The sequence below is a fragment of the Babylonia areolata genome, chromosome 8 (assembly GCF_041734735.1).
Source record: "Babylonia areolata isolate BAREFJ2019XMU chromosome 8, ASM4173473v1, whole genome shotgun sequence".
Taxonomy (NCBI): Eukaryota; Metazoa; Mollusca; class Gastropoda; order Neogastropoda; family Buccinidae; genus Babylonia; species Babylonia areolata.
In genome coordinates, this window is record NC_134883.1 from 43,346,420 (window position 1) to 43,354,873 (window position 8,454).

The 8,454-nt window shown below is 42.9% G+C and overlaps 1 non-coding gene across 1 annotated transcript; it reads left to right on the forward strand.

Moving 5' to 3' along the window:
• Window positions 1-6,681: 6,681 nt before the first annotated feature.
• Window positions 6,682-6,753, forward strand: Trnae-cuc (transfer RNA glutamic acid (anticodon CUC)). The gene has a single exon. It is a non-coding gene; the product is annotated as a tRNA-Glu (tRNA).
• The last annotated feature ends 1,701 nt before the right edge of the window (window positions 6,754-8,454 follow it).

Genomic DNA, 8,454 nt, shown 5'->3' on the forward strand with positions numbered 1-8,454 from the left:
GTTCTGAATGCGGAGCTTCTGTTCGTTAAAAAAAAAAAAAAGTGTTTAGTGGCATTCTCAAGCTGGACGTGAAACCCTTAGTGTCGCTTGAAGTACATTTACCAAAGCTAGCTGTGTGTGTGTGTGTGTGTGTGTGTGTGTGTGTGTGTGCGTGCGTGTGTGTGTGTGTGTGTGTGTGTGTGTACGCACGCATTCAGTCGCGCGCGCGCACCTCCTTCTCTTTTTTCACAACCGGGCAATTTGAACTGGCGTTGGAAATGTTCTGAGAGTGACGCAAGCGGTAGGTTTCCAGTGGAGACACACCCAGTCTAAATCTTGCCCTGCATTACGCCCCATGATACTCCTAACAGCAACCTGCTATGAACTAATGGAAAATGATGATTTTAAATGGGCTGGGGGGTGGGGTAAGAAAATAAAGAAAGAACGGTATCTTGGGGTTTATCTCAAAACGCCAGCCCACGCTGTGGTAACAGTTCATCTATCTTTTAACCCATTAACCGCTGCTAGCAAGTATGCTGCTCGTCTGTGAGATAAGAACTGAGATTCCGGGTCAGGATGCCTGTCTTTGGATTTCTCCTTCTTGGTATTGCCGTTACCTTTGTTCGGTAAAAATCAGTCACATGGTTAACAAAATACACAAAAGGTAGGAACTGCAGTTAGAACTGACGTCGCGCTGATAATGTTTTTTTTCTCTCTCTCCAAAACTCAACAGTCAGAGGGTTAAAGTTTGCACAGAGACGTATTCCAATCGCAAACATCCTGACGGGGAACCCGTGGAGGGGGTAAGGTGTGTGTGGGAGGGGGGGGGGAGTGGGGGGTGGGTGAGTTTTTACATATTAATTTTCTCCAGTTTTTTTTTCTTCAGAATTTAGACTTCCGTCTCTGGAAAATGTTTAAAAGATGTTTTGGTTTTTTATCCTCTAGTTCGCAGATGACGACGACAACAACAATACAACTACTTCTGCTACTGATAATAATAATGATGATGATGATGATGATGATGAACAAAAAAGGAAAAAGAAAAAAACCCCACAAAAACAACCAACCAACAAAACGATGATGAAGAGCAGCAGAAGCAGCAGCAAAAACAACAACAACAACATTAATCGCAAATAAGTGACATGAACAATGCACAGGAATATCCCGGTAGAACCTTGGCCGTCAAGGCGCAATGTTGTTTTGTCTGTTGAAAGATTTGAAGCCGAACAGCCACATTAAACAACAACTAAAACAACAACAACAACATTGATGGCAATCGTGATATGAATAATACACAGGTAGAACCTTGGCAGTGAAGGCGCAGTATTTTGTCTGGTTTCAAATTTGGAGCCCAACAAACATATTAAAAGCTCTTTGAAAAGGGTAGAGAGTGACGAGAAGGGTTTCGTTTATTTCGATTTTGGCGTCGCAGACAGAAAGTGTTAATGGCGCATACGAGCAAGGTGTGAACAGGATAATCACACATACAGACTCACACACACACACACACACACGCACCCATCACACACACACACACACACCCACACACACCCACACACACACACATACACTCTCTCTCTCTCTCTCTCTCTCTAGTTGTTTGCAGTGTTCCAGACCATGAAAAATGCACAAGCCTCACACAGAACATTGAAATGGATTTGCCTGATTTAATGTTATTCCGTTTTGTTTTGTTTTGTTTTGTTTCGTTTTATTTTATTTTATTTTTCAAAATCCTATCTCAATCTATTTAAATCTCCGTCTCTCTCACTCTCTTAAATTACGCACACACGCACGCACGCTTGCACACACGCACACGCACACATCTCTGTGTGTGTGTATATATATATATATATATCTGTATCAATCTCTGCCTGTTTCCGTCCTTACGCAGGTTTCTAGGTCAGCTGAAGAAGCTTCTTGCCAACGCATTGAGAACGAGTCTCTCATTGTTGTATTCAGAGTATCCATGCATCTTTTTCCTTTCTTCCCCGTCTCCTTCTCGTGAGCGCAATCTTATTACAGAAACAGTTCCCATTAAATCAGACACAAACAGTTTACCATGGGCTGAGTGAAGAAGACCTCTTTCCGTGGTGCTGTCAGCTGGAGGATCGTCTTTTTTTTTCTCTCTCTCTCTTTCTTTTCATTTTTTGTTTTTTTTTCGTTGTTGAAGAAAGCCATTCGGGTTTGGATTATCTTGTTGGTTTTGAATAAGTCTTTTGTAGATTCCTTGGTGCCTTCTTCTTCGTTCGTGGGCTGCAACTCCGACGTACGTGTATGACCGTTTTTACCCCGCCGTGTAGGCAGCCATACTCCGTTTTCGGGGGGTGTTTCCTTGGTTTGATTGTGAAGAGGGTTTTTGGATTGTCGTGTTGGTTTTGAATCAGTGTTTGTAGTTTCCTTGGTTTGATTATAAAGAGAAGTTTGGATTGTCGTGTTGGTTTTGAATTAGTGGTTTAAGCGTTGGATTTTTAATCTGAGGGTCCCGGGGTTCGAATCTCGGTAACGGCGGCTGGTAGGTAATGGGTGAAGATTTTTCCGCTCTCCCAGGTCAATATAAGTGCATACCCGCTTGTGCCTGAATCCCCTTCGTTTTGTTTTGTTTTTTTCGCAAGCAGAAGATCAAATACGAGCGTTAAAGATACTGTAATCCATGTCAGCGTTCGGTGGTTTATGGAAACCAGAACATACCCCGAAAACGGATTATGGCTGCATATAATGGCGGGGTAAAAACGGGTCATACACGTAAAAGCCCACTCGTGTACATACGAGTGAACGTGGGGGTTGCAGCCCACGAACGAAGGAGGAGGAGGAGAAGAAGAAGAAGAGAAGAAGAAGAAGAACAAGAAGAAGAAGAGGAGGAGGAGAAGAAGAAGAACCAGAATGAAAGGCAAATGAAGACGAGAGAGGGGGTGTTTTTCTTTCTTTTTAAACAATTTTTTTAAAATCATTTTGAACGATTAACGATTTGTTTTTATCATACTTAAGCTCACAAATGCTCTCTGTGATATAACGCAGACAACTCTGAATACGAAAGCGTAAAAAACCTAAAAACAAAACAAAAAGTTATGTACTCAAGGAATTAGTGCTTCGCGTCTCATTAATAGACATCAGACTTCAGAGAAATCATTATCTCTAAGGACTCTCTGTCGGCTTCAGTGGACAGTCCTCTTTGGTCTTATCGAACGCAGATATCATCGCATCTTTTTTTCCCTGGTAGCAGCGTACTAGTTGGTGCGTTCGTAAAGAGGCCGTTTCCGTTCGGAATTTTTCTTTCCCCAACAAATTCTGTCCGTACGAAACTGAACAGTGTGTGTGTGTGTGTGTGTGTGTGTGTGTGTCTGTGTGTGTGTCTGTGTGTGTCTGTGTTGTTAGACAGAAACCGGCGATTTTCTGTGGGGGTGGGGGTGGGGGTGGGGGATACTTGGCCAAAAACAATCGATTGAACCAAGTTGTTTTCCATGAAACGATCTGCAGTAGCGATGATGTTTGTTGTCCCTGATAAGACATTTTGCAGTTAGTTAATTGATTAATTGACTAATTGATTAATTGATTAGAATAGTTTCGCCATTCTTCCCATTAATCAAAATGAAAAAAATAATGTGCAGTTCCACCCAGTTGTTGAATGCCAAGTGACTGGTGTGGTTTTTTTCTTCCCTCCTTCTTCTTCGTTCGTGGACTGCAACTCCCACGTTCACTCGTATGTACACGAGTGGGCTTTTACCGTTTTTACCCCGCCATGTAGGCAGCCATACTTCGCTTTTGGGGGTGACTGGTGTGGTAAAAAAAAAATACACCCTTTGGACCGTAGAGAAAGAAAACGCGCGCGCGCGTGCGCGCGCACACACACACACACACACACACACACACACACACACACACACACACACACACACCAACAACAACAAAAGAACAACAACCGCACACACCATCTTTCATTAGTTTATAGGGAGAATCAAAACACATGTAAGTATGCTGAAACACGGAGCACTGAGGTATTACCGGAGATAACGACTCCTGCAGGAGCAGGTTCCCTTGAACTGATGTAACACGAGGCAACACCAAAGAGCGGAGAATCATAACACACAGAAAGCCGTTCGTTTTGCACGCACACACACACACACACAGAGTAACACACACACACACAGTAACACACACACACACAGAGTAACACACACACACACACACACACACACACACACAGAGTAAAAGACACACACACACACACACACACACACACACACACACACACACTTTCACGGCGTGCACGTGCAACCAATTTGTGAGCCTGCAACAGGGGATGTGGAGGGGGGCCGGAGGGGGTGGGGGGTGGAAATTGGGTCATTGTTTCAAGTGCGTGTCTGGAGGGCAGAACGGCAGCAAGGCTGCATGGCGGAGAAAGGGTTAAGTGATATGGATTATGTATGACTCGTGCTTGGGGGTTTTGGCGGAGGGGGGTGGGGGTGGGGATCAACTCGTAATTAGAAACACGAAGGAATCCCTTGAACGCTTACGTAGGATTATCTTATTTCAGTTCTGGTTTTTTGTTTGTTGTTTTTTTCCCCCAGCGATGTCTGTGTGACTTACTGGATGTAGACGGACGGAACTAAACATGTTAAAAGCCAACATAAAGTTATAACTGGGACTGGAGTTTCATGTTCGTGGTTCGGAAAGTGTGCTATGCATCACAGCACAGAAAAGATGTTAAAGGGGGAAGTGTTGAAAGGGTTTAAAAGTTCGGATGATGATAACGATGTGTTTTGTGTCAATTCGAACCGGAGTGTATAGGCGCGCACGTGTGTGTGTGTGTGTGTGTGTGTGTGTGTGTGTGTGTGTGTGTGTGTGTGTGTGTGTGTGTGTGTGTGAGTGAGTTTCATTGTTAGTGTCAGTGTCAGTGTGTGTGAAGGATACATGGAAGGTATATATATATATATATATATATGTGTGTGTGTGTGTGTGTGTGCGTGCTTGTCAGTGTCAGTGAGAGATACACAGAAGGTATATATATATATATATATATATATATATATATATATATATATATGTGTGTGTGTGTGTGTGTGTGTGTGTGTGTGTGTGTGTGTGTGTAAGTGTGTGTGCGTGTGCGTGTGCGCCCACGCCGCATTCTCATTTCAGCATTCATGTGTGTTGTTTGCGTGCATGTTTATTCATGCATGCATGCATGCATTGGTATGTATTGATGTAAGACAGAAATGTTTGTTGTACATACACATTCCACACAATCCGTTGTCAGAAATTAACCATTTTTTTCTCCCTCAAAGAATTATCCGTGTTTATGCTCATGGTTATTGTCAAATATTTGCGCTGCAGCTAGACTAATTAGGCACACACACACACACACACACACACACACACACACACAGAGAGAGAGAGAGAGAGAGAGAGAGAGAGAGTTGGAATACTTTCCAAGAAATAGAAAAGAAAACGTTCAGGGTGTTGACGGTCTTCTGATCAGTGCGTTGAGATGAAAGACACAGGGCCTTGGCAGGCGTATGATAGATAACTGCACTTGGGGGTGGGGGGAGCGGGGGGGGGGGGAAGGAAGGGGGGGGGGGGGGGGGGAAGAAGAAAGAATCCCTTTCATCGGTGAACGGGTGGGATAATCAAAACACGAGGAAGCAGTCAGAATCAAACACGGAGCCTGTGTTTCACGACGACTCTACAAGACCAGTCGTTCCAAACAGCACGGAGCTAAACCTGACACAGTAACACAAGGCAGCAACAAAAAAGCAGCGGAGAATCACAACACACTGTGCAACAGACAATCATTGTCCTTGCTACAGATAGTTTTCTCGGCGTTGCACGTGCGTGCAACCAGTTTATTCCTGTGGCGAGGTTGGTAGGGGTTGGGGGGTGGGGGGAGGAATTTGGTCATTGTTTCACGTGTGTTGCTGGGGGCGAGAACGTGCAGAAAAAAAACACATCTGGTAAATGATACGGACTATGATTTGCGCTGACTTGGTCGGCTCATGATTAGACACAGGGAGAAAGGAAGGATCTCTCTTCCCCCCACGCCCCCCCCCCCCCCCTCAGGGTTTAACATTGGTTTATTTTTCTGCTTCATTTCCGGCTTCGAGAGGTAATTATTTAGTTATCTATGTATTTTAGCTATGCCATGTCCATGCATTTCTGTATGAATTGAAACCTGAATCGTTATCAGAATTTGTATTCTGTGGATGAAATGCATTTCATTTGTCATGGTTTTGTTGTTGTTTATTTGTCATGTTTCTTACGATCGTTTATTTGTATTTCCGTGCGAGGTTTTACGTGTAGAAGTATCTCCACCCTTAACACACATATCCCCCTGTTTATTATTATTAATTTTTGTTTGTTTGTTTGTTTATTATTATTTTTTAATCAGGAAACGTACCTGTAATTTGTCTTTTAGAAACGACTACCAGTTGTACCTGGCGTTTCCGTAAGCGTGTGAAGAACAAACATTGGAAGACGTGGAGAATAATTGAAGAAGCTGGTTGACTCGTGAAACAGATTCAGAGCATCATGCCACGTGACTGACGAATGGCCAATCAAATTGTTCGGCTCAGATCGACATCGCCTCAGAGTCACGCGTTTCGCGATTGGTCGGTAGCGTAAGCAGCACTGACTTGAAGTTGCGTACCTTGTGAACGGAGAGAGTTAACAGTGCTTACTGTTTGTTAATCATTTGATCTCCTGGCTACGACTTCCCAGGTGGTCTAGTGGTTAGGATTTCGCGCTCTCACCGCGACGGCCGGGGTTCGATTCCCCGCCTGGGAACATGTTTTTAAGCGCGTTGGGTTACGCTGCTGGTCAGGCATCTGCTTAGCAGATGTGGTGTAGCGTATATGGATTTGTCCGAGCGCATTGACGCGTCCTTGAGCTACTGAAACTGAAACTCTCCTGGCTACATTGTTTTATTAATCTCGAATATGTGTGTTTTTATCGCATGCATCTGCGATAGCGCGACGAGTCACCGGTTGATTGATTAATGAACGTTGATTGCTCTAATTAGGGTAGTAGTTTTCACGCATCGAAACTTCGACTCCTGCCTATTTTCGGCGTTGAAGATCACGCAAACGTGACGAAAGGTAAATCCTTATGGCTTTTTTGTTTCTTTTTTTATTGTAATTTATTTATTTATTTATTTTTTTAATAATCTTTTTTTACAGAGCAAGATGACAAAACATGTCCTTTGTAGACATCGCTTGGCCATTTGGCATTCATAATAATCGTATTAGACAAAGTATTCTTGTATCTTGCACTCCAAAGCTATCACTCTGTGTGTGTGTGTGTGTGTGTGTGTGTGTGTGTGTGTGTGTGTGTGTGTGTGTGTGTGTGTGTACCCATGCATACATGCATTTGAATATAATAGAATAGAATAGAATACGTCTTTATTACCAAGTGTATCAGGGTCACAAGGAATATTGGGGGGTATTACATAAAGAGGTACAACATAAATCTAAAATCATACACAAACACAGATGCAGTAGAATTATGTATGCATACATGTGCAAATCAGTATAAGAACAGAAAACATGACAATGTTTCAATGCACTTCTCTCTCTCTCTCTCTCTCTCTCTCTCTCTCTCTCTCTCTCTCTCTCACACACACACACACACACACATACACACACACACACACCCTACACATTCTCTTTCCTGTTATATATATATATATATATATATATATATATATATATATATATATATATATTCTTTTACGATATGATAGGGAAATAATTACACAAGACCAACATTAACCCTCAGTTCGTCCTGTGTTTTCTTTACACAAGGTGGTTAACAATGGTGATGATCATGTTTGGACTTAGAAAAGAAACAACATATACACATAATTTTAGTTGAAATTCCAACCCTTTTTTGTATACTCTATTTGTGCACTGTATAGTGTGTTTAAAACACAAATGTCTCGGAGAACGTGAGGAAAAAAACGGAAAAAAAGCAACAAACAAACAAACAAGTAAAGCAACCAGCACTGAAATAACATTAAAGATCGCTTTTTGTCAGTTTTACAGGGGGAATGAAAACATAAGCAAACATACAGAACACGAAGCCCATATCATCCGGAGATAACGACCCCTTCTCTGTAAAGTAGTTGCCCAGAACAGCAGCAACAAAACGGGTTTGTAACACGAGGCACCACTAAAGAGACGGAGAATTCATAACACACCTTGCTGCAGAAAGCTGTCTGTCGGCACGCTCATTTCACGACGTGTATGCATCACGTGCAACCAGTTTGTGTGTGTGTGTGTGTGTGTGTGTGTGTGTGGAGGGGGAGGGGCGGGGGGAGAATGGGGTCATTGTTTCACTGTGTGTTGCTGGGGGCACAAGGCTGCTGATATAGGAACGGGTTAAACTTGGTAGCGATTGTGATTTCCGCTGCTGTTTCAGCTCCCTTTTTTTTCTTTTTTTTCTTTTTTTTTAAACCGAGACGCCATATTTGCTTCTCAGTGCAGATAT